The sequence below is a fragment of the Procambarus clarkii genome, chromosome 36, assembly GCF_040958095.1.
Source record: "Procambarus clarkii isolate CNS0578487 chromosome 36, FALCON_Pclarkii_2.0, whole genome shotgun sequence".
Classification (NCBI taxonomy): domain Eukaryota; kingdom Metazoa; phylum Arthropoda; class Malacostraca; order Decapoda; family Cambaridae; genus Procambarus; species Procambarus clarkii.
In genome coordinates, this window is record NC_091185.1 from 24678441 (window position 1) to 24703421 (window position 24981).

Sequence of the window (24981 nt, forward strand, 5' to 3'; positions counted from 1 at the left end):
ACTCCCATTCCCTAGTCCTCCCAACCATTCCCCACTCCCTCGTCCGACGTATTTCCAAATGATCTGATTTTCCCATCAGAAAATTGCAACATCAAATGATCTGAAGTTCCCATCAATGATATATAAGAAAATAGTAAAAAAAAAATTAAATAAAACAATGAAAACAAAAAAACTATACTCAAAAAATGAACGGTATGGTAAATAACACAGTTCAATTCCAATGCAGTGTCACACAAAATAATTCAATCAAAATCAAAATAAATATAAATCTATGAAAACTCAATATTATCACTGAAATCGGAAACATTGAAATTGAATCGTAACATATTTAGTATAGCATATGTTGCTCCTACATGCAACAAATGGTACTATTTAAAAAAAAAGAACATTTTTGCCTGTCACAAGTGTGGCATCTATACTTATACATACGAAATGAGCAGTATGGTAAACAACACAGCTCAATTTCAACACAATGTCACAAAATAATTAAATCAAAATGAAAATAAATCAAAATTGATTAAAATTCAATTCATCAATACAATCAGAATATTGAAATGGAATCGTATTATATATAGAATAGCGTGTGTTGTTATTACGTGCAACAGATGGCACTGTTTAAAAAAAAAATGTTTTTACCTGTCACAGGTATGGCATGAATATAATAGGTACATAAAAACACGCGCGTATTGGAATGGAACGTTGTGTCAAAATTTTAAAGCAATCGGCGAAGAACTTTCGGAGATTACAGCATTAGTTGCTCTTACATCCAACAGATGGCACTGTTTTAAATACAAAGCATGTTTTTTCCTGTCACAGGTGGGGCATGTATATAGTAGGTATATAAAAACACTCGCCTAGTCGAATGCAACGTTGTGTCAAAATTTCAAAGAAATCGGTAAGGAGGTTTCGAAGATTTCCCTCACATGAAAAACACAGTTTTTCAAAAAAATCATGTTTTTTCCTGTCATAGACGTGTCATCTATATAGTAGGTATACAAAAACCACATCGGAAGCGAAAAGAACATTGTGCGAAAATTTCAAAGCAATCTGTGAAGAACTTTCGGAGATTAGCGATTTTAAACAAATGAACATTTACATTTTTATTGATATACTAGCTGTATCCGGCCACGCGTTGCTGTGGCTCATGCGTTGCTGAGCTAAAGCAACTTTTCCCTGTCCCCTCCCAGTCCTCCCCTCCATTCTTCCCTATCCCCATCCCCTCGTCCTCCCAAACATTCCCCCGTCCCTTCGTCCTCCTAACAATTCCCCCACTCCCCAGCCCCCCCCCCTCGTTTTCCCCACCATTCCCCCCTCCCCGTCCCCTTGTCCTCCCAATCATTCCAAACTCCACCGTCCCCGCGTTCTCCCCACCTTTCCCCACCCTACCGTCCTCTTGTCCTCCCCAACATCTCCCACACCCCCTGTCCCCTTGTCCTCCTAACCATTTTTCCCTACCCCATCCCATCGTCCCACCCACCATTACCCACTCCTCTGTCTTCTTATCCTCCCACACCATTCTCCATTCTCCCGTCTCGTCCCCACCATCCCCCAACTCCCTTTTCCCCTTATCCTCCCCACCATTACCCCCCTCCCCTACCCCTTGTCCTCCTAACCATTCCCAGCTCCCGTCTCCTCATCCTATCCACCATTCCCCACTCCCTCATCGGATGCATTCCCAAATGACCATCAGCAAATAGGGAACATCAAATGATCCTATGTTCCCATCACTGAAAAATATGCACAGTTACGAAACAAAATTAAAAATAATGAAAAATTAAAAAAAAACTATACTCACAAAATGAACCATATGGTAAACAACACAGCTCAATTTCAATGCAATATCACACAAAGTAATTAAATTGAAATGAAAATAAAATGAAAGCTATGAAAATTCAATTTATCAATGAAATCAGAAACCTTGAAATGGAATCGTAACACATTTAGTATAGCGTGTATTGCTCTTACATGCAACTGATGGTGTTGTTTAAAAAAAAAGTTTTTGCCTGTCACAGGTGTGGCATCCATACTTATACACATGAAATGAACGGTATGGTAAACAACACAGCTCATTTCCAACACAATGTCTCACAAAATACTTAAATCAAAATTAAAAAAATCGAATTCTATGAAAACTCAATTTGTCAATGCAATCAGAGACATTTAAATATAACTGTAACATTATTAATATAGTGTGTGTTGTCGTGCAGCAGACTACAGTTACACGAGATATAGACAGTCTGAGACAAGATGGAGCACAAGAGGACAAACAACGCAACATGGACATACTGACTACCAACAACAGTCGGCTAGTCAAGACACCAGAACATCAACATTCACAAAAGCAACTGCAAGAAGCAGTGACCACCCAAGATCAACAGAATCTTCCAACACAAGAGACAGACAACAACAGCCAATGCAGTCTGATATGCAGCAACGCCAACAAAGACGTATTGAACAGCAGAGATGCACAGGTTCCACCAACACAAGACACGGCCACGAGCAATCAATGCAGTCCAACATGCAGCAATACCAACAACAAAGTGATGGACCACAGTTATGCACAGATTCCAACAAAGTCTGGGTTGACCACGGACAATCAATGCAGTCCGACCTGCAGCACTACCAACAACATAGCGATGGACCACAGTTATGCACAGATTCCAACAACGTCGGGGATGACCACGAACAATCAGTGCAGTCCGATTTGCAGCGATACGACTTGCGAGGCGGAGAATATAGAGGTCGATTACGAAGAGGAGTTCTAGTAGAACAAGCAACACCAACCGAACCCGTCGTCTGGCCATTACGAATTCTGCAGTGGAACATACAAGGTCTTGGAAATAAAAAACACACACTTCAGGAGGCTGCAATCAGCACGGAAGCAGATATAATCGTTTTGGAAGAAACTCTTTTCCCAGCCACGAAATCCTTCAGATTAGCTGGATATCAGCACTATGTTCTACCGTATGAGCAGGGAAGACAAAGAGGATTAATGACCCTAGTCAGAAACACCATACCCGGCAAGAAAATAGACTCAGTTTCATGTGGGGATGGAGTAGAGGTATTAGCAGTTACAGTGAATATGGCTAATATTGAGCTCCTCATATACAACGTCTACAAGCCCCCTATACGTAAACTAGAAGCAGAGGCAGTGCTTGCCTTGGCCACGCAGGAAAAGGTAATTATTGCTGGAGATTTTAATGCTCATCATCCAGAGTTAGGTGCAACTGGGCCAGCCAATGCAGATGGGCGCCATTTAGCTGCAGCTCTGCGAGAAGTACCTGAAATTACACTTCTCAACACTGGGGAACCCACTCACATTCTAGGAGGTTCCCTTGATCTTACATTCATCTCAACAGCACTCAAGCATCAGGCGAAGTGGGAAGTAGACCCAGTGATCACCAGTGACCACTATGCTACTGTCACGACACTAAACCTGGCGCGACCTCCTACACCACCTGCGCAGCCTAGGTGGAATTTAAGAAAGGCCAATTGGAATGTATACCAAGCAGAACTTGAAAAATGGTATGCAACGTACACGCCACCTGAGGATTTGAACATACACGAGACCAATCTGCAGGAAGCCATTGCAGCTGCTGCAAACAAAGCTATTCCATTCATTATCACAGGAAACACAAAACGAAAGAACTATTGGTTCTATAGTAATGAAGTTAAAGAACAGAACCACAGAGTCAACATCTTCAGAAAACATCTAAAGAGAAACCCCACTCCAGAAGGAAGAACTCTGCTACGAGCGGTGATATCTGAAGCAAGACGAGTTTCTAGAGAAGTAAAGGAGGCAAGATGGTTTGAGTGGTGTCAAACTCTAAATGAACATAGTAGTCTTGGCAAGATATGGGGTCAGATTAAAACTATATCAGGTCGACCAGCCCGGCCACAGGCATGTATTCAACCATTGCAGGAGGCTGAGAGACTTGCTCTCCAATTTGCAGAAAGAACAACTTCATATCAGCTTCCTGCAATGGTCCGAAGGCAGCAAGACCAATTAAAACATGAGAGGATGACAGTCATTCATGAGGGCATAGCTATAAATGACGAATGTGACTGTCCCTTCACCGAACAGGAACTAATCAGAGCCAAAAAAGGTGGTAAGGACACTGCACCAGGTGCTGATAACATTACATACTCAATGATCGCACATGCAGGTCCTGCTGGAGACCGAGGGATATTGGACGTCATCAATGCGTCTTGGCAGCAAGGCAAACTACCAACCTCTTGGAAGAAAGCAGACATCATACCGATTCCTAAGCCGAAAGAACCTAGCAATTACAGACCCATTTCATTAACATCATGCATTAGTAAAACTGCAGAACGGATGGTCTTAAATAGGCTACTGTGGAAGACTGGAGACCTTCATAAACACATATTTGGCTTCACTAGAGGAGTAGGTACTGCAAACTGCATAGCAACATTACTAGGAACAGTTAACTCGGGTCCAGCTATAGTGATCTTCCTTGATCTAGAAAAAGCATTTGAACTTGCAAGCCCGCAAGCAATATTACACACCTTAGTTAAAAAAGGTGTAAAGGGAAAAATGCTAGCATGGATTCAAGATTACCTAAGTCACAGGTATGCCAGAGTAAAGTTGCAAGGACAAGTGTCGGAGTACCACTTGCACGAGAATGGGACTCCACAAGGAGGAGTCCTCAGTCCTAGTCTTTTTAACATCGTTGTGGAAAACCTTGTTACCATGACACTTACAGAAGGGGTTAAATTGCTAAGCTATGCTGATGATATAGCATTAGTCATTACAGGTCCTTCACTTCTAAATAAAGCTCAAGGTGCTTTAGATAAAGTAACATCTGAATGCAGTGTTTTAGGGCTAAAAATATCTGCACAGAAGTCTAAGGCGATGAGACTAGGTGGCAACACTCCAGACAGGCACCTACGCATTCAAGACATTGACCTTCAGTGGGTTACACATTATCGATATCTCGGAGTGTGGATTGATTTTAAAATGACATTCAATAAGCAAATTCAATATCTAAAGGAGAAAGCAAAATCACGAATAAATATAATGAGAGCAATCACAGGGCCCCCGTCTAGGAGCGGGACACAGAGTGTTGAGAATGTTTTACATACACGCCGTTCGTTCCCTAGTTGATTATGCAGCGCCTGCCTTACTCACTCTTTCTCCTGGTCAGTGGGCAAACGTTGAGGTTCTTCAAAATAATGCGTTGCGAATCATAACAGGAGCTCCCAGATGGACTAAAATACTGAACCTAAGACTAGAAACAAAGCTACCGTCGATTGAAATAAGGGTAAAAGGGATTGTTGCGTGCATGTTGACCAAGATATTGACTAGACCTAGAATCAGTTCACTTAAAGATATAATCACTGGAGCGCTAACTCTGGACAGAAGAGCCTCCAATGGCAACAGGTGGACCCATTGTGCGATAAACACCATCGATACATTCGATATGGCAAACACAGTCACTGAGAGGGGTGTCGACGAAATACATGCAGACTTTGTTATACAAGCCCCTTGGGAATCTCTGCCAGCAGACTTTCAGATTATGGCTCTTGAAGGAAAGAAGAACCGGACAAATCCTCATCTGCTACGTAACATTGCACAGATGCATATAGAAGCAAACATGGCATCCGACAGCTTCACTTACTTCACAGATGGATCAGTAGACCAGCAGGGACAGGAAACCGGAGCTGCGGTTAAAGCAGGAAACTCTGTGAATAGTTGGAGGCTCTCAAATGGGTGTTCGACTTTACAAACAGAGATGCTAGCCATTCAAAAGGCTTTGGAACATGCTCTTGCTGAACACCGACAACATGTTATCATCCATACAGATTAGAGAACCGCCATTGAAACCTTGCAACAAGAACACATATGTGATAACATCCATCTGATCACAAATGTCTTATCATTCATGCACACACTCAAACGACAAGGCCGACGGGTACTTATCAACTGGGTGCCAAGTCATGTGGGACTAATAGGAAATGACATTGCAGACGAAGCTGCAAAACTTGCTACTAAGAGGAGAAATGTAGACATTTACATACCACAGAGTCTATCCCAGATGAAGAAAGTAATTCGAAACAGAGCAATGCAAAAGATGTACAGTGACCACACCACAGCAGTTGCAACATCAGGATCTGCAGGTTGGTACAAGAATTCGACCAACTACGAACCACATAGTTTAATGAAAGGGGGCAGTAGAACAACAGAAGTGCACTTACATCGCATCAGGCTTGGATACCCACGTGCATGGGAAATAGGCTTACAGGTTCCGGACGATGAGAGGAAATGTCAACACTGTGGAGAAATGCCCGACAGACCACTGGAACATTATCTAACACAGTGCACAGTTACAAACCCGTTAAGATTTCAACTTAGATTCAACAGAGCAGAGGAAGTTGTTAAACACATATGGCAAAATCTTACTGAAGCGACCATACGAGTCATAAATACTCATCCTCCGCCCAAGTAAAACAGAAACAAGCAACACTTAGTGGGCCAGCCAGAGGCTTAGGGCCCGCGCAGGATTATCTCTGCAAAAAAAAAAAAAAAAAGTGTGTGTTGATCTAACGTGCAACAGATGGCGCTGTTTCTTAAAAAAAAAAAATTACCTGTCACAGGTGTGACATCTATACTTATACTTACGAAATGAAAGGTATGGTAAACAACACAGCTCAATTCCAATGAAATGTTACACAAAATAAATAGACTAAAATGGAAATGAGTCGAAATCTATGAAAATTCCTTTTACTAATGCAATCGGAAACATTGAAATGGAATCAAAACATATTTAGGATAATGTTTGTTGCTATTACATGTAACAGATGGCGCTGTTTTTCAAAAATGCATGTTTTTACCTCTCACAGGTGTGGCATCTATATAGGACGTATATAAAAACATGTATGTATTCGAATGGAATGTTGTGTCAAAATTTCAAAGCAATAGGTGAAGAACTTTCGGAGATTATAGCTTGTGTTGCTCTTACATCCAACAGATGGTGCTGTTTAAAAAATAAAAATCCTGTCACAGATGAGGTCTGTATATAGTAGGTATATAAAAACCTTGGCCTATTCGAATGCAACGTTGTGTCAAAATTTCAAAGCAATTGGTAAAGAGGTTTCGAAGATTTCCCTCACATGAAAAAACATAAAAAAACACAGTTTTTCAGAAAAAGCATGTTTTTTTCTGGTCACAGACAAGACATCTATATAGTATGCATATAAAAACCTGTTCGAATGCGAATGGAAAGTTGTGAGAATATTTCAAAGCAATCGGTGTAGAACTTTCGGAGATTACCGATTTTGAGTAAACGAACATTTCCCTTTTTGTTTATATAGATACTAGCTGTACCCAGCCACGCATTGCTGTGGCTCAGTGTTACGGCCCTCTCGGGTCGCAACTGGGTTCTTACTCTGATGTTGTTAGAGGAAGGGTATCCGGCCCCAAGCCAGTAGTGGCTTTCAAGGGATGTGATCCGTAACGCAAGTAAATTAAAAGGGGAAGGGAAATAAAGTAAAAAACTTAATATAATATAATGATCACCGTCACCAATAAATATATATAAACGATTACATGGGGGGGGGGGGGTATAAACACTATAATACACTGTCGTCTTCTTCTGAAGACCCTGGATCCTCTCGGTGCTCTCGTGGCCTCACGACGAATCCTTCGAGAAGCTGAGTCTACCCCGGCCACAGGTCAGCCAAAACACAGTTCCACTGGGGGCACCGCCGTGGAGGCCGTCAACCACAAGTCCAGCAGATGGCTGGCAGGTTCCGAATCAGCAACGCTGGTTAGGCCACTCCACGAGCGATACTAGGGTAGCGCCCTAGTCAGGAGCCTCGTGTGATACCACAGATCACTCTCCTATCCGCAATACCCCAGTGGTTAAGCGTCTCCACCAGCCAGTCCCGGGTATGACAATCCTTCAACTGCCGCTTCACAGGCAGGGTAACACCACAGTGTTCATCCGGGAGGCGACTCACAGCTGCTGCAGCAAAACACTTGGTGTCGAGACGGCTGCCTTGGGTAGACTGACTCAACTTCCATTACAGCAGTCCCAGGTCGACTCTGTAATCAGACACGTCATCAGTAACAGGGACACACAAAAGCACCTCACTTACAGGCTCAGACCCAAACGCCCACCTATCCACTCCATAGATGGCGTTGTCGTCTGAGTACCACCTCACCAGAGGTCAGCAGCGGCTGTGTTGTGAGCTGAACAGGACTGGAAACTGGCCCTTGTGGCCAGTACACCTCGTCCTCACCAGGTGTCGTCGTCCATTTGAAGGGGGTTTCGGGAGCTGACCCACAGATGGCGCGGTCGTCACTGCTCCGTGCTCGGACGCTGGATTCGGGTTTGTAACACTCAGCAACGCATGTGCGTTTCTGAGTCACATCAACCATCCCCTGTCTCCCAGTCCTCCCACTGTGATGTGTACACTCCAGTTTATCCCATATGCCAGCTGTAAGAGTCATATCAACTTACCTGCAGGTTCTATGAGGAGCAGGGAATCTTTTGAGGTATGAGGCTTCCAGAATGGTTGCTTATTTGGGGAAAAATTTGCATTTGTAAATTTGCAGGGAAGTGGAAAAGTTGCGCCCTGGGTACAACAAAATGGAGCTCTTTGGCCTTCAAGTCCACCACTTTGTATACGACGCCTGCCGGTCGGTGATTGGCTGGCTGAGGTCACATGACTTCATTGACCAATCAGAGCCTGCCCCTGGGTCTGTGACGTCACCGAGAGACCTGGCCTGCAGAGCGCCAGGCGCTCAGAGATACTTGGTGCTCAGTTGAGAGTGGACGTGCGCCGATTGAGCTCTCGAGTTCCGAGGTCTAGGAGCCTCCTTAAGTCGATATACACAGCCTGACGAGTATATAGTGACTAACAAGGACTGCAGTACTTCAGGGAAGTGCGAGGAAGCCTAATCCAGCGGTGTAAGGGCGCCGTGGACCGTGAGCTGATTAGTCTTGGAGAAGTCGAGAGAGTTACGACGGCTGGAGGAGTGAGTGACTCGCCGTCAGTGGAACTCCAAAGAGCTGTTGTGATTGGATCACGCCCACTAGAAACTCAGAAGGGAGAAGGTGTATCCTGATCCTTGAGTGTGGTCTCGGTGAAGGAGTGCTTGAGGGGACGACTTGTGCAGTCACGATTGGATGAGCCAACGCGCAAGAACTTCACTCAGGGAATGAGCACGGAGATGACGAGGATCTTCACGACGCCTATGGATTGGTGATGCTTCTGGAACGCTGAGGAACAACGCGAGGAACGGAGTACCCAACGAACGGCGACTGGTGCCTAGGCATCTGAGGACAGGATATGTTAAGGTAGATAATTTTTCCCTCCCATATTTTCCTAGGTTGTTAGGCAAGATAGGCCTATTATTATGCTTAGGCATTTATTAGAGTGCATATAAGTAATAGGAGTAGATTAGGCTGTGGGACAGCACGTACATATCATTCTACTGAGTGGTGAAGACAGCGTGTGGCCGGCTTGTGAAGGATTGAGGGACGACGTTGATAAAGCTGCCTAGTGAAGGGGGCCAGTGATCCCTTTAATTCATCAGCTGATGCGAGCTGCTAGCGGCCACCAGAGGAGCGCTGCTGTCACCATTATTATTATTATTATTTCCATAAATCCATACATATATCTCGTGTTTTGTAGTTTACTTTGAGTAAACTTTTTATTATTTTATCACTGCTTTTGGTGTAACCTCCATCTCATTGAGCTTTGTGATTAATGACATGATTATACTGTACTGTTACAGGCATGACATAGAGAGAGACCCGGTGTTGGCAACACGACATTACATTTGAACACTGGTACTGGCAGCATATAGTACGGTCCTAGGCTGCTGGAAATATATTATATTCGAAGTAACGGCGTTGCTGGGACGTTGAGAAAATTACCCAGCTGGCGACCAGAAGGTAAGAGGTGGAAGTGAGGCTACGGCCGGAAGTCCGGCAAATTCTCTGCACGCATAAGTGGGCAGGCCCGGTGGGGGAGTCACATACTGCAGGATTGAGCTTAGCAGTGTGGGCTGGGCCTTCTCCTCTCCCCCTTGGGTCCAAGGTCAAATGGTGGCCGGTCTTGAGGCATGACTAGGAGAGCTCCCTGGGGGGTGATATGTGATACCCTAGAGGAGGGAGTAAAGTTCCACAGTGTGAGGTTATAGGATCAGTAGCACGATCCCCGACTGTTTAACTGTAACCTCATGTAACACAAGGCCAAGATAAGCAGTGCGTGACACCACCCACCGACCCACCGGTTGGGGAGCCGGTCGGCCGAGCGGACAGCACGCTGGACTGTGATCCTGTGGTCCTGGGTTCGATCCCGGGCGCCGGCAAGAAACAATGAGCAGAGTTTCTTTCACCCTATGCCCCTGTTACCTAGCAGCAAAATAGGTACCTGGGTGTTAGTCAGCTGTCACGGGCTGCTTCCTGGGGGTGGAGGCCTGGTCGAGAACCGGGCCGCGCGGACACTAAAGCCCCGAAATCATCTCAAGATAACCTCAAGATAACCCATTCCCTCTCCTCTGTCCTCTCGTCCACCCAACCATTTCTCACTCCCCTGTCTCCTTGTCCTCAGAACCATTTCCAACTACCCCATCCCCACGTCCTCCCCACCATCCCAGGCTCCCCAGGCCAGGGGGCCTCGTAGCCTGGTGGATAGCGCGCAGGGCTCGTAATTCTGTGGCGCGGGTTCGATTCCCGCACGAGGCAGAAACAAATGGGCAAAGTTTCTTTCACCCTGAATGTCCCTGTTACCTAGCAGTAAAATAGGTACCTGGGTGTTAGCCAGCTGTCACGGGCTGCTTCCTGGGGGTGGAGGCCTGGTCGAGGACCGGGCCGCGGGGACACTAAAAGCCCCGAAATCATCTCAAGATAACCTCAAGATAACCATTACCTCCCTCCCCCCCCCCGTCCCTTTGTCTTCTCCACCATTCCCCACTCTAGCGTCCCCTCGTCCTCCTAACCATTCTCCACTCCCCTGTCCCCTTGTCCTCCCCACACCATTCTCAATTCCCCTATCCCCTCGTCCTAACTATCCCTAACCCCTCGTCCTCCCCACCATTACACCCTTCCTTGTCCCCAAGTCCTCCCTACCATACCCCACTCTCGTCGCCTCGTCTTCACCAACATTCCCCACTCCCTCATCCAATGCATTCCCAAATGATCTGATGTTCCCATCAGAAAATTGGGAACATCAAATGATCTGATGTTCCCATCACTGAAATATCAGAAAAAACAGTTAAAAAAAACGAAATGAAAAAAATGATATAAATAAAAAATAAACTATTCTCACGAAATGAATGGTATGGTAAACAACACATCTCAATTCCAATGCACTGTCAACAAAAAAATTAAATCAAAATGAGAATAAATCGAAATAAATAAATATTCCATTTATCAATGAAATTGGAAACATTGAAATGGAATCTTAACATATTTAATATAGCGTGTGTTTCTCTTACATGCAACAGATGGCTCTGTTTCTTAAAAAAAAGTTTTTATCTGTCACAGGTGTAGCATCTATACTTATACTTACGAAATGAACAGTATGGTTAACAACACAGCTCAATTCTAGTGCAATGTCACTCAAAATAATTAAATAAAAATGAAAATAAATCTAAATTTATGAATATTCAGATTATTATTGCATTCAGAAACATTGAAATGGAATCATAACATATTTAGTACAGTGGGTGTTGCATATTACATGCAAGAGATGGCGCTGTTTTAAAAAAAAAAGCATGTTTTTACCTGTCATAGGTGTGTCATCTATGTATGTTGGTGTATAAAAGCATGCGCGTATTCAAAAGGAATGTTGCGTCAAAATTTCAGAGTAATCGATTAAGAATTATCGGAGATTACAGTGTACTCACCTATTTGTACTCACCTATTTGTGCTAGCGGGGGTTGAGCTTTGGCTCTTTGGTCCCGGTCGATTCCTCTGAGGATTTTGTAGGTTGTGATCATGTCTCCCCTTACTCTTCTGTCTTCCAGTGTCGTAAGGTGCATTTCCCGCAGCCTTTCCTCGTAACTCATGCCTCTTAGTTCTGGGACTAGTCTAGTGGCATACCTTTGGACTTTTTCCAGCTTCGTCTTGTGCTTGACAAGGTACGGGCTCCATGCTGGGGCCGCATACTCCAGGATTGGTCTTACATATGTGGTGTACAAGATTCTGAATGATTCCTTACACAGGTTCCTGAACGCTGTTCTGATGTTAGCCAGCCTCGCATATGCCGCAGACGTTATTCTTTTTATGTGGGCTTCAGGAGACAGGTTTGGTGTGATATCAACTCCTAGATCTTTCTCTCTGTTCGTTTCATTAAGTACTTCATCTCCTATTCTGTATCCTGTGTTTGGCCTCCTATTTCCACCACCTGTTGTGTGTTGCTGTTATGTCTAACAGATGGACGTGTTTAAGAAAGCATGTTTTTTTCTGTGACAGATGAAGTATACATGTAGTAGGTGCAACAGATGGTGCTGTTTTTCAAAATAGCATGTTTTTACCTGTCACAGGTGTGGCATCTATATAAATAGGAGCTTAAGCAATCGCGTGTATTTGAATGGAACGTTGTGTCAAAATTTCAAAGTAACCCGTGAAGAACTTTCGGAGATTACAGCATGTGTTACTCTTATGTCCAACAGATGGCGTTGCTTTTCGAAAAAAAACGTTTTTTCCGATCACAGGTGAGTCATATATATATAGTAGGCATATAAAGACACGCGCCTATTTGAATGCAACGTTGTATCAAAATATCAAAGCAATCAAAGCAAAGCAGGTAAAGAGGTTTCGAAGATTTCCTTCACAGGAAAAACACATAGAGAACAAAGTTTAAAATAAAAAAAATTCCTGTCACAGACGTGACATCTATATATTATGTATATAAAACGCCGCTTAGAGGCGAATGGAACGTTGTGTGAAAATTTAAAAGCAATTGATGAAGAACTTTCAGAGATTAGCGATTTTGAACAATATATATATATATATATATATATATATATATATATATATATATATATATATCTATATATATATATATATATATATATATATATATATATATATATATATATATATATATATATATATATATATATATATATATACATATATAAATGGAAATGTTCGTTTGTTCAAATTCGCTAATCTCCGAAAGTTCTTCATCAATTGCTTTTAAATTTTCACACAACGTTCCATTCGCCTCTGAGCGGCGTTTTATGGCTCGCCTGTGTGTTGCTCGCCTGTGTGTTGCTCGCCTGTGTGTTGCTCGCCTGTGTGTTGCTCGCCTGTGTGTTGCTCGCCTGTGTGTGGCTCGCCTGTGTGTTGCTCGCCTGTGTGTTGCTCGCCTGTGTGTTGCTCGCCTGTGTGTTGCTCGCCTGTGTGTGGCTCGCCTGTGTGTTGCTCGCCTGTGTGTTGCTCGCCTGTGTGTTGCTCGCCTCTGTGTTGCTCGCCTGTGTGTGGCTCGCCTGTGTGTTGCTCGCCTGTGTGTTGCTCGCCTGTGTGTTGCTCGCCTGTGTGTGGCTCGCCTGTGTGTTGCTCGCCTGTGTGTTGCTCGCCTGTGTGTTGCTCGCCTGTGTGTTGCTCGCCTGTGTGTGGCTCGCCTGTGTGTTGCTCGCCTGTGTGTTGCTCGCCTGTGTGTTGCTCGCCTGTGTGTTGCCCGCCTGTGTTGCTCGCCTTTGTGTTGCTCGCCTTTGTGTTGCCCGCCTGTGTGTTGCTCGCCTGTGTGTTGCTCGCCTGTGTGTTGCTCGCCTGTGTGTTGCTCGCCTGTGTGTTGCTCGCCTGTGTGGTGCTCGCCTGTGTGTTGCCCGCCTGTGTTGCTCGCCTTTGTGTTGCTCGCCTTTGTGTTGCCCGCCTGTGTGTTGCTCGCCTGTGTGTTGCTCGCCTCTGTTGCTCGCCTGTGTGTTGCTCGCCTGTGTGTGGCCCGCCTGTGTGTTGCTCGCCGGTGTGTGGCTCGCCTGTGTGTTGCTCGCCTGTGTTGCTCGCCTGTGTGTTGCCCGCCTGTGTTGCTCGCCTTTGTGTTGCTCGCCTGTGTGTTGCCCGCCTGTGTTGCTCGCCTTTGTGTTGCTCGCCTGTGTGTTGCTCGCCTTTGTGTTGCTCGCCTTTGTGTTGCTCGCCTTTGTGTTGCTCGCCTGTGTTGCTCGCCTGTGTGTGGCCCGCCTGTGTGTTGCTCGCCTGTGTGTTGCTCGCCTGTGTGTGGCCCGCCTGTGTGTTGCTCGCATAGGCTTTATAAGCTTCGCTGAGATAAAGCTTCAAAACTTCCTGCGCAATGTAAGGCGTTAAAATTATATATTCATGAATCCCTCATTCGTAATACACTTATGACTACTTATTCATAATTATACTAATAGATACATATTCATACAGCCTGTGTCCCTGATCATCATACAATGAGGGCTACGAGGTCCCAATGTGAGCTGAGGGAGATACTCATGCCAGTGTGAGCTGTGGGAGGTACTCATCACAGTGTGAGCTGTGGGAGGTACTCATCACAGTGTGAGCTTTGGGAGGTACTCATCACAGTGTGATCTGTGGGAGGTACTCATACCAGTGTGAGCTGTGGGAGGTACTCATGCCAGTGTGAGCTGTGGGAGGTACTCATGCCAGTGTGAGCTGTGGGAGGTACTCATGCCAGTGTGAGCTGTGGGAGGTACTCATGCCAGTGTGAGCTGTGGGAGGTACTCATGCCAGTGTGAGCTGTGGGAGGTACTCTTCCCAGTATGAGCTGTGGGAGGTACTCATCACACTGTGAGCTGTGGGAGAAACTCATCGCTTCCATAAAAGATTCTGAAGACTTTTGGGAATCAAAAGTTAATTAAGGTTTTAAGCCTGAAAGCCACACGTACGCGGACCGGCAAATATTCCCAACATTTAATTTCATCAAGTTTTGTGGAAAATTTGGAAAATCTACATTTTTATATGAAAACCGCAACTGAAATTTTTTAGTAATTAAAAAAATAAATAATGGAAGTTTTTTATGTTTTCGACGTTCTTTCTGACCAGCCAGGAAGTAAACTCTCCCTGTTTTCAGTGAGCAACGAGGTATACCTCTAGGTAAGTATCTTAGGTGTATGTCTTAGGCATATCCCTTAGGTATATACCTTAATGTCCCTTAGCTCAAGTATAATGTGAATCTTTTCTTTTTCTTTGTTAAGAAAAAAAAAAGTTAATAAAAAAAATTCTCTGTTAATCTTTTCCCAAAGAAAATTTTTCCAACCATTATTTAATGACATCTCCCAAAATAATATACGCCAGTACCCACTACCAACACTGACGTGGTATTAACATAATTAAATTATGATACAGATTGAGTTATAATAAATACAGGGATTCCACATGTTTGTATTTGTCGCTACTCGCTAACGTAGAATGAAACGTAAACACATGTAATAGATTTGATAGCTTGGAAATACAAATCCCTATATGGAGATAAATAAAATATTATTGAATATTAATTATGTGAATTCCTGCGTGTATTTAATTGATGCGACTCTTATCAATCTACTGTGGCATATTGCAACCCGTTCTCATAAACAAAGGCCAAAGTCCATTCCATGACCCTGCTAAAACCCCTGTTTATGAATGAAAAAATGGTTTACTCACAACTAATGACGTTCGAACACTTCCGGAACAAGTGTTTCACTGATGACTTTTGTTTGAACCACAATGCTGTCAATGCTACACCCACTTATTTCAAATACAAATAATCGAAAACAGGACCTAAACACCTAACCTAATCTATGCCTAAATATGTACAATATGCTAATATATATATAATAATAGTAATTTATGTTTGAGAAAATCCTTGCTTTGAATGAACAGCATGTTTAAATTATGTATACGTTTTTGGGGTTGACCGCTGGATGGAATGTACTTGGTTAGAGGATGGGTTCCGTGATAGTGAAGAAATTCATAACCTGTTGTGGGGAAAACTGACTCGTGGGATTTATTTATTTATTTTAATTAATTTATTTATTAACTAGCTGTACCCGGCCACGTGCTGCTGTGACCACAGTAACCCTCCCGTCCCCTCGTTATCTCCGCCATTCCCTCCTCCCCCGTCCCCTCGTCCTCCCTACCATCCCCCACTCTCCATCTCCTCGTCCTCCCCCATCATTATCCACTCCCCCGTCCCTTCGTCTTCCCCACCCTTCCCCTCCCCGTCCCTTCGTCCATCCCGCCATCCCCCCCCTACCCTGTTGCCTCGTCCTCCCCACCATTCCCCACTCCCTCGTCCAATGCGTTCCAAATGATCTGATGTTCCCATCACTACAAAATAAGAACAGCTAAAATAAATGAGAAACCAATGAAAAAATACAAAAATAAAATATACTCACAAAATGAATGGTATGGTAAACAACTCAGCTCAATACCAATGTAGTGTCACACAAATTAATTAAATCAAAATGAAAATAAATCGAAATCTATAAAAATTCAATTTATCAATGCAATCAGAAACATTGAAATGGACTCATAACATATTTAGTATAGCATGTGTTGCTATTACATTGAACTGATGGCACAAATTTTCAAAAAAACGTTTTTTTACCTGTCATATGTGTGACATCTATATAGTAGGTATATAAAAACATGAGCATATTTGAATGGAACGTGGTTTCAAAATTTCAAAGCAATCGGTGAAGAACTTTCAGAGATTACAGCGTGTGTTACTCTTACATCTAAAAGATGGCACTGTTTTACAAAAAAAACATATTTTTATCTGTCACAGGTGTGGTATGCATATAGTAGATATAAAAAACACGTACGAATTCGAATGAAACGTTGTGTAAAAACTTCAAAGCAATCGATAAAGATGTTTCTGAGATTTCGCTCACATGAAAAAACACGTGAAAACTGTTTTTTTAAAAAGCATGTTTTTACCTGTCACAGACGCGACATCTATATAGTAGGTATATAAAAACACGCTTGTATGTGAATGGAATGATGTGTCAAAATTTCAAAGCAATCGGTGAAGATCTTTCGGTGATTATCGATTTTGAATAAACGAACATTTAGTTTATATAGATTTACTAATTTCAATAGCCAACTGTATGATTCTAAAGTGGACTGTAAGCTTCAAATTTTCCTACAAACAGCTTCCTACGCAAGTTGGGTGTTTTAATTACATAGCCTATGAAATCAAAATTAATGAATTGGTAGAAATTTGCTATTAATGGTTAGTCTACAAAATGGTTGGTAATAATTAAATGAGAAACAGTTTATCTGTATTGAGGTATGCAGCAGCCTGGTCAACCAGATATGGGCACAAAAATTTACGTAAACTGATTCTCCTGGTGGGTCAAGCTATAACATCATCACGTGTTACGTGTTGTACCACGTAGTTCCCCTGGTGGGTCAGGCTATAGCACCATCACGTGTCACGTGTTGTACCAGGTTCTCCTGGTGGGTCAGGCTATAGCGTCATCACGTGGCACGTGTGGTACCAGGTAGTGCTCCTGGTGGGTCAGGCTATAGCGTCGTCACGTGGCACGTGTGGTACCAGGTAGTTGCTGCTAATGTCTCCTTCCCCTTTCAATTTCTCTTGTCAAATATTCCAATAGTAATAAACCACAACCAATATATGACAACTATGTTGGAGGCCAGATATTATGGAGAATTCATTTTGTTAATTTAAGCTTACTCGTTCTGGGTGGCTTACCATGTATTGTAACCACTTGACATAATATACGAAATATGGACATAAATGTACATTAATAATAGTCAAACGGACATGCTGATGATAGATTTGGCGTCATACAACACTGTGGGAAATTATTCGTGTAATTATTATTACACGAATAATAATTAGTGCGAAATTTTCGTGTAACTTACGAGAGCGTGCTGACAGGCACGTCTTGATGTTGATAATTAATGGCGTCTTGTCCTCCCTCCCCGATCAAGCGACGCGTCGAGAGATCGGTTCAATTTTCTGTCTTTTATTGACAATGGGAGGGAGACCTTGGTTTTATGTGTGATTTAATTAGATCCAGTCATGGAGAATACTTGTTTTTATCTATTTTGATCCCTCAGACTGGCATTTTAAGATGAATTCACTATATTATTTGCTGGTGAATTTTATTTTGATGACGTCGCAATTATAGCCTCATTTTCTAGGGAAAATCTCTCAATTCTAGTTTTCTTTGAATGAGTAACTAAGATAATTGGTTTAGTTCGTGTTAATACAAAATCATCAGCAATATTGTCTGCATATTGTATTGGAAGTTAGTAAATGATGTCGGTATTTCCGACACATGTAACATACAAGTCAAGTAATATATTTGACCCAAATTGCTTTACTTTGACCATGTCGTGGGTAGGTGTTATATATATAATAAGTAAATAATGAGTGCCAAAGACCATCAAATAACTATCCTTTCACTATAAAAATAGTTTTAACATATTAGGCAGCCCGCCTTTCCCTCCTCACCCAACACTGACGCTCCACCAATCAGGAGGTATGATCACCCCCCTCGCTGCTTCACACACGTAATTACCAACTCTACCAAGTCAACATACCTACACTTCAACCCACACTAATTCTCCTAACACAACAAAATGGGTTGAAACTAACTGATAATATAAGTTATAAAATACTACAGTTATATAGAGAATTAAAATGGAATACTAGTAACACTCGTGGTTGGTGAGAAGGCCTGCAACACTCGCAGTGGCCCGGCTGACCCTGTCAAACACAGGTTCACTTCGCCCCGCGCCTCCAGACGTCCCTCCAACATACTAACTTCATATTCCATTTATGAAAATTAATTTAATATAATCACTCATCCAATACTTGTATAAAATACTCAAATGATGGACTTAATTAACGCAGGAATTTGCAACAATATGTGACGTTATATTAACATACACAGCGTCAGTTTATATATTACTGCGCTTCTCACAGGTAATATATTAATATAACAGGTAATATATCATAACGTTGCTTTGTTTCTTTGTCTGCCAGAGATTGGAGGCCAGACGGATGGGGTAAGCCTCACCTTACTCTCCTATATGACACACGGGAGAATGGGAATATTATTGGTTAGTAGGAGTCGGCCCCAGTGCCACACTTTAGAATATATTATCAGCTATAGCGACATTCTGAGTTTTCCATTAACTCTGAAATCGGGGTGTGTGTTTCCCGAGATTTATTGATCAATTTTAAGTGGTATTCCTCTTTATCTGTACCCCCACCATTCAAGTGTCATACACACCCATCACTAAGAGAGATAATGAGAATCTTGCTCTTCTCAAAACTGTCACACTTGAAACAATTGCCTCCGTCAGTGAAAAATTTAAGATCTGACGAGCACTGTGTCTACACCGACGGCTTAGTCCAGTCGTCTACAGGAGGCACTGCAGCAGCATGTAGGTTTAATAGAAATAATATTTGCACACAGACTATCAGTGGCAGTTATAAACAACGGGCTGACCTTCACACAAATAGATCCAGCTGAACTACAACTAGCTACCAGAACATTAAAAAAATAGGAAGAGAGAAAATATTTTGAGATTCGACGTCTGATCTTCAAGCAATTGAAAACGTCTCCTGGAAGATCGACGGCAACAACCTCATACTAACAATTATATATGAGGGTTTCGAATCTCCATTGTATGGATACCATCACACATATAAATAACCCCTCATAATGACACAGACATTGCAGCCTAATTAGCGGATAACAAAGATGAAGTTGAATTAGACCTAGGTATCCCCATCTCTGCTGTCAAGACTATACTATTCTAAACACTTATCTCCGATAGGAGAAGCATTTCTGATCCCAAAGGTTTGAAACTCAAGAGTAAAAAAGCTGTGCCTTGCTCAGACCCGAAACCTATGTTTATGGACAGTATAAAACGTCACCAAGATTTTGTGATACAGTATAGTTGCCCGGATCAGGTTGGGTTACCGTTATCTGTGACAGGCGGCTACTGTTATCTATGTCAGGTGGCTACCGTTACCTGTGGCAGGTGGCTATCGTTTCCTGTGGCAGGTGGCTACCGTTACCTGTGGCAGGTGGCTACCGTTCCCTGTGGCCGGTGGCTACCGTTACCTGTGGCAGGTGGCTACCGTTACCCGTGGCAGGTGGCTATCGTTACCCGCGGTATGTGGCTATCGTTTCCTGTGGCATGTGGCTATCGTTACCTGTTGTAGGTGGCTACCGTTAACTGTGGCAGGTGGCTATCGTTGCCTGTGGCAGGTGGCTACCGTTCCCTGTGGCCGGTGACTACCGTTACCTGTGGTAGGTGGCTACCGTTACCTGTTTTTTTTTTTTTTTTTTTTTTTTATTATTTTCTACCACAGACGTGGCCACACATTTACAATGCTAACCAACATATATACATCTTTATATGATCTTTAAGATCTTTAATGGAAAGAGGAAGATCTTTAATAAGTTTATGCATCAGAACGTTGAACAATAAGGGACTGAGGACCCCTCCTTGTGGAGTTCCCAGTTCAAAGTGTTTGCTCTCTGTGCTTTTAACACCATTAAACAAAACATATGCTGTTCAATTAGACAAATAGCCCTTTATCCATTTCAGTAATTTTCCTTGTATTCCCAGCTCGGCAAGCTGTTCCAGTATGATTTCTCTGTTTGCTGTATCAAAAGCTGCTGCTAGGTCGATGAAGACTGTTTGGGGGGAAGCTTCAATATGTGCGAAGTACTCAGCAAAACAGTGTTGTGTACTGAGCCCAGGCATAAATCCAAACAGTTGGGGTGACAGGTGCCCCTGTATACGATACATGAGTCGGTTAAGAACAATACGTTCAAGCACTTTACAAACACACGATGTTAAAGATATGGGTCTATATTTATCTGAGTGTGGTTTGGGGATGGGAACAATGACACTCTTTGTCCAAGCATCAGGTAATACTCCTTCACGTAAACTCATTCTGTACAACACTAATAATGGATTACCTGGTACGTGTGAGACTAATCTCAGTAGACTGTAAGTAATACCATCCTCTCCAGGAGCAGTTGATTTTCCCATCTTTAGTGCATGATTTAATTCCCATTCAGTTACATCATTAAGGTCCGACACGTCGATAGCTGTACAGGCAAGATTGATAGTTCGTTGTCTGTTGGGGCGTGTGTCATCAAGTTTGTGCTGTATGTTAATTGGGAGTGAGTCGTAGCTCGATGTTAGTGCCCATTGATCAAGGAGGATGTTTGCTTGTTCTAGTGGGCTGTGGTGCAGCGGTTTGGTTGGGCTGCTTCTAGAGATTTTTCGTATCTTTTCCCAAACTTCAACAAGTGTTGTTTGCTCATTTATACTTTGTAGAAACTCTTCCCAATGTTTATTACGTATGACGTTGCTCATGTCTCTCACCTCTCTATTTGCAACTAGAAATGCATGCAGGTCACCTTGTGCTTTGGTTCGTTTGTACGTATCTCCAAGTTGCTTTACTCGTTCATGTTCTTTAACAAATACGGGGTCAAGGACCCACTTGGGTGGTGGCAGGTGTTGCCCACTTCTGCAAGGCTTACGACCTGTTCCCCAACACACCCATGTGTCGTAGTAGGTAGTAATCGTATCAACGAGATCTCTGGAGAAGGCTTGTACATTCGTTATTGTGTAATCTTGATACCATTTTGATATACAATTAATAAAGTGGTCATGCAAGCCATATGGAATATTCATTTTCCGTCTCTGATGTCTATTAGGTACATCACACTGTACCTCATAGGAAGCAGAAACTGCATAGTGATCACTAACTAAGTGATTTACCAACGAACATTCCATCCTATCTTGCACAAGGTTTCTACCCATTACATAATCAAGTCTGCCTCCCAATAAATGAGTTTGGGTATCCGTAGTATACACGGTTAATCTGTTGTCATAAACATATTTGATAAATTTGCATCCATTATCGTTGTTAGTACTGTCTCCCAGCGTAATATGTCTAGCATTAAAATCTCCCATGTATATTGTCCCATGATTGTCTAGATCTGGGAACAATGTTACATTGAGTTTCTGGCTTCTGGCATATACGTTGAGGAATGAAAAGTGGCCTGCTGTAGTTTGTACATGAAAGTGATGGTACTGTGTGTGTACATTGTGTGACGTGCTCACAAGAATGTGCGGTAAATCACTTCTGACGTAAGTTAATAGGCCTGTGGCGTTACTGTTATTATAGGATGCATACCCTCTGATCTTTGGTGGGGTTTTGTTTATCATGTTGGACGTGTAGGGCTCCTGTAAAGCAATTATATCTATGTTGTTACAGGTAACATATGCAATTAGGTCATTCAGTCTTTTGTTGATGCTACGAATGTTCCAACTGAGAAACCTAATGGTTCTTGTGTCAACAGCAGCCATCGTCTTGGTGTTGTTCCTCCCTGGGACTGGTGGTCCCATTGTTGTCCTCGTCCCACTTACACAATGCGTCAATAAGTGACTGTACTACGTAAAGAGCCACACCAACCTGGCGTTTGGTGTCGTCAGGAACATCTGGTGACATCATTAGATTCTTGATCACTGAGGAACTCGGGATGGTCCGCGAGTGAATGCTCTCTGTAAGTCGTATGGCATAATTACTGTCACGCAGAATATTATCCTTTTCATTCTCGTACTTGGCTTGAGCGCGTTCATTAAGGTCATGAATCATTTTAAAATATTCTGATGCAGGTCAACTTCCTTTTTCAGTTAATGTTTCTGTGTCACTATCACTGTTGTCATCCCTGAGTTGACTGACGACGTCGCTGCCACCGCCTCCGTTGTCGCCGCTGCCGCCGTGGCAGGTGGCTACCGTTCCCTGTGGCCGGTGACTACCGTTACCTGTGACAGGTGGCTACCGTTACCCATGGCAGGTGGCTATCGTTACCCGTGGCAGGTGGCTATCGTTTCCTGTGGCAGGTGGCTATCGTTACCTGTTGTAGGTGGCTACCGTTAACTGTGGCAGGTGGCTATCGTTACCTGTGGAAGGTGGATATCGCTACCTGTGACAGGTGGCTATCGTTACCTGCGGCAGGTGGTTAAATTTACCTGTGGCAGGTGCTACCGTTACCTGTGGCGGGTGGCTACAGCTACCTGTGGTAAGTGGCTACCGTTACCTGTGGCGGGTGGCTACCTTTACTTGTGGCAGGTGGAAATCGTTACCTGTGGCAGGTTGCTATCGTTACCTGTGGCAGGTTGCTATCATTGCCTGTGGCAGGTGGCTACCGTTACCTGGGGCAGGCGGCTACCGTTTCCTGTGGCAGGTGGCTACTGTTACCTGTAGCAGGTGGCTACCGTTACCTGTGGCAGGTGGCTACCGTTACCTGTGGCAGGTGGCTACCGTTACCTGTGGCAGGTGGTTACCGATACCTGTGGCGGGTAGCTACCGTTACCTGTGGCAGGTTGCTATCATTGCCTGTGGCAGGTGGCTACCGTTACATGTGGCAGGTGGCTACCGTTACCTGTGGCAGGTGGCTATCGTTACCTGTGGAAGGTGGCTACCGTTACCTGTGGCAGGTGGCTACCGATACATGTGGCGGGTGGCTACCGTTACCTGTGGCAGGTGGCTACCGTTACGTGAGGCAGGTGGCTACCGTTACCTGTGGCAGGCAGATACCGTTACCTGTGGCAGGTGGCCACTGTTACCTGTGGCAGGTGGCTACCGTTACCTGTCGCAGTTGGCTATCGTTTCCTGTGGCCGGTGGCTACCGTCACCTGTGGCAGGTGGCTACCGTTACCCGTGGCAGGTGGCTATCGTTTCCTGTGGCAGGTGGCTATCGTTTCTGTGGAAGGTGGCTACCGTTACCTGTGGCAGGTGGCTACCGTTACCTGTGGCAGGTGGCTACCGATACAAGTGGCGCGTGGCTACTGTTACCTGTGGCATGTGACTATCGTTACCTGTGGCAGGTGGCTACCGTTACCTGTGACAGGTAGCTACCGTTACCTTTGGCAGGTGGCTATCGTTACCTGTGGAAGGTGGCTACCGTTACCTGTCGCAGGAGGCTATCGTTTCCTGTGGCAGTTGGCCACTGTTACCTATGTCAGGTGGCTACCGTTATCTGTGGCAAGTGGCTACCGTTACCTTTGGCAGGTGGCTACCGTTACCTGTGGCATTTGGCTACCGTTAATTATGGCGGGTGGCTACCGTTACCTGTGGCAGGTGGTAACCGTTACCTGTGGCAGGTGGCTATCGTTACCCGTGACAAGTGGCTATCGTTATCTGTAGCAGGTGGCTACCGTTACCTATGTCAGGTGGCTACCTTTATCTGTGGCAGATGGCTACCGTTTCCTGTGGCAGGTGGCTACCGTTACATGTGGCGGGTGGCTACCGTTACTTGTGGCAGGTAGCTACCAATACATGTGGCAGGTGGCTACGGTTACCTGTGGCAGGTTGCTATCATTGCCTGTTGCAGGTGGCTACCGTTACCTGTGGCAGGTGGCTACCGTTACCTGTGGCAGGTGGCTATCGTTACCTGTGGGAGGTGGCTACCGTTACCTGCGGCAGGTGACTACCGATACATCTGGCGGGTGGCTACCGTTAACTGTGGCAGGTGGCTACCGATACATGTGGCGGGTGGCTACCGTTACCTGTGGCAGGTTGCTACCAATGCCTGTGGCAGGTGGCTACCGTTACCTGTGGCAGGTAGCTACCGTTACTTGTGGAAGGCGGCTATCGTTACCTGTGGCAGGTGGCTACCGTTACCTGTGGCAGGTAGCTACCGTTACCTGTGGCAAGTGGCTACCGTTACCTGTGGCAGGTTGCTATCGTTACCTGTGGCAGGTTGCTATCATTGCCTGTGGCAGGTGGCTACCGTTACCTGGGGCAGGCGGCTACCGTTTCCTGTGGCAGGTGGCTACTGTTACCTGTAGCAGGTGGCTACCGTTACCTGTGGCAGGTGGCTACCGTTACATGTGGCAGGTGGCTACCGTTACCTGTGGCAGGTGGCTACCGTTACCTGTGGCAGGTGGCTATCGTTACCTGTGGAAGGTGGCTACCGTTACCTGTGGCAGGTGGCTACTGATACATGTGACGGGTGGCTAC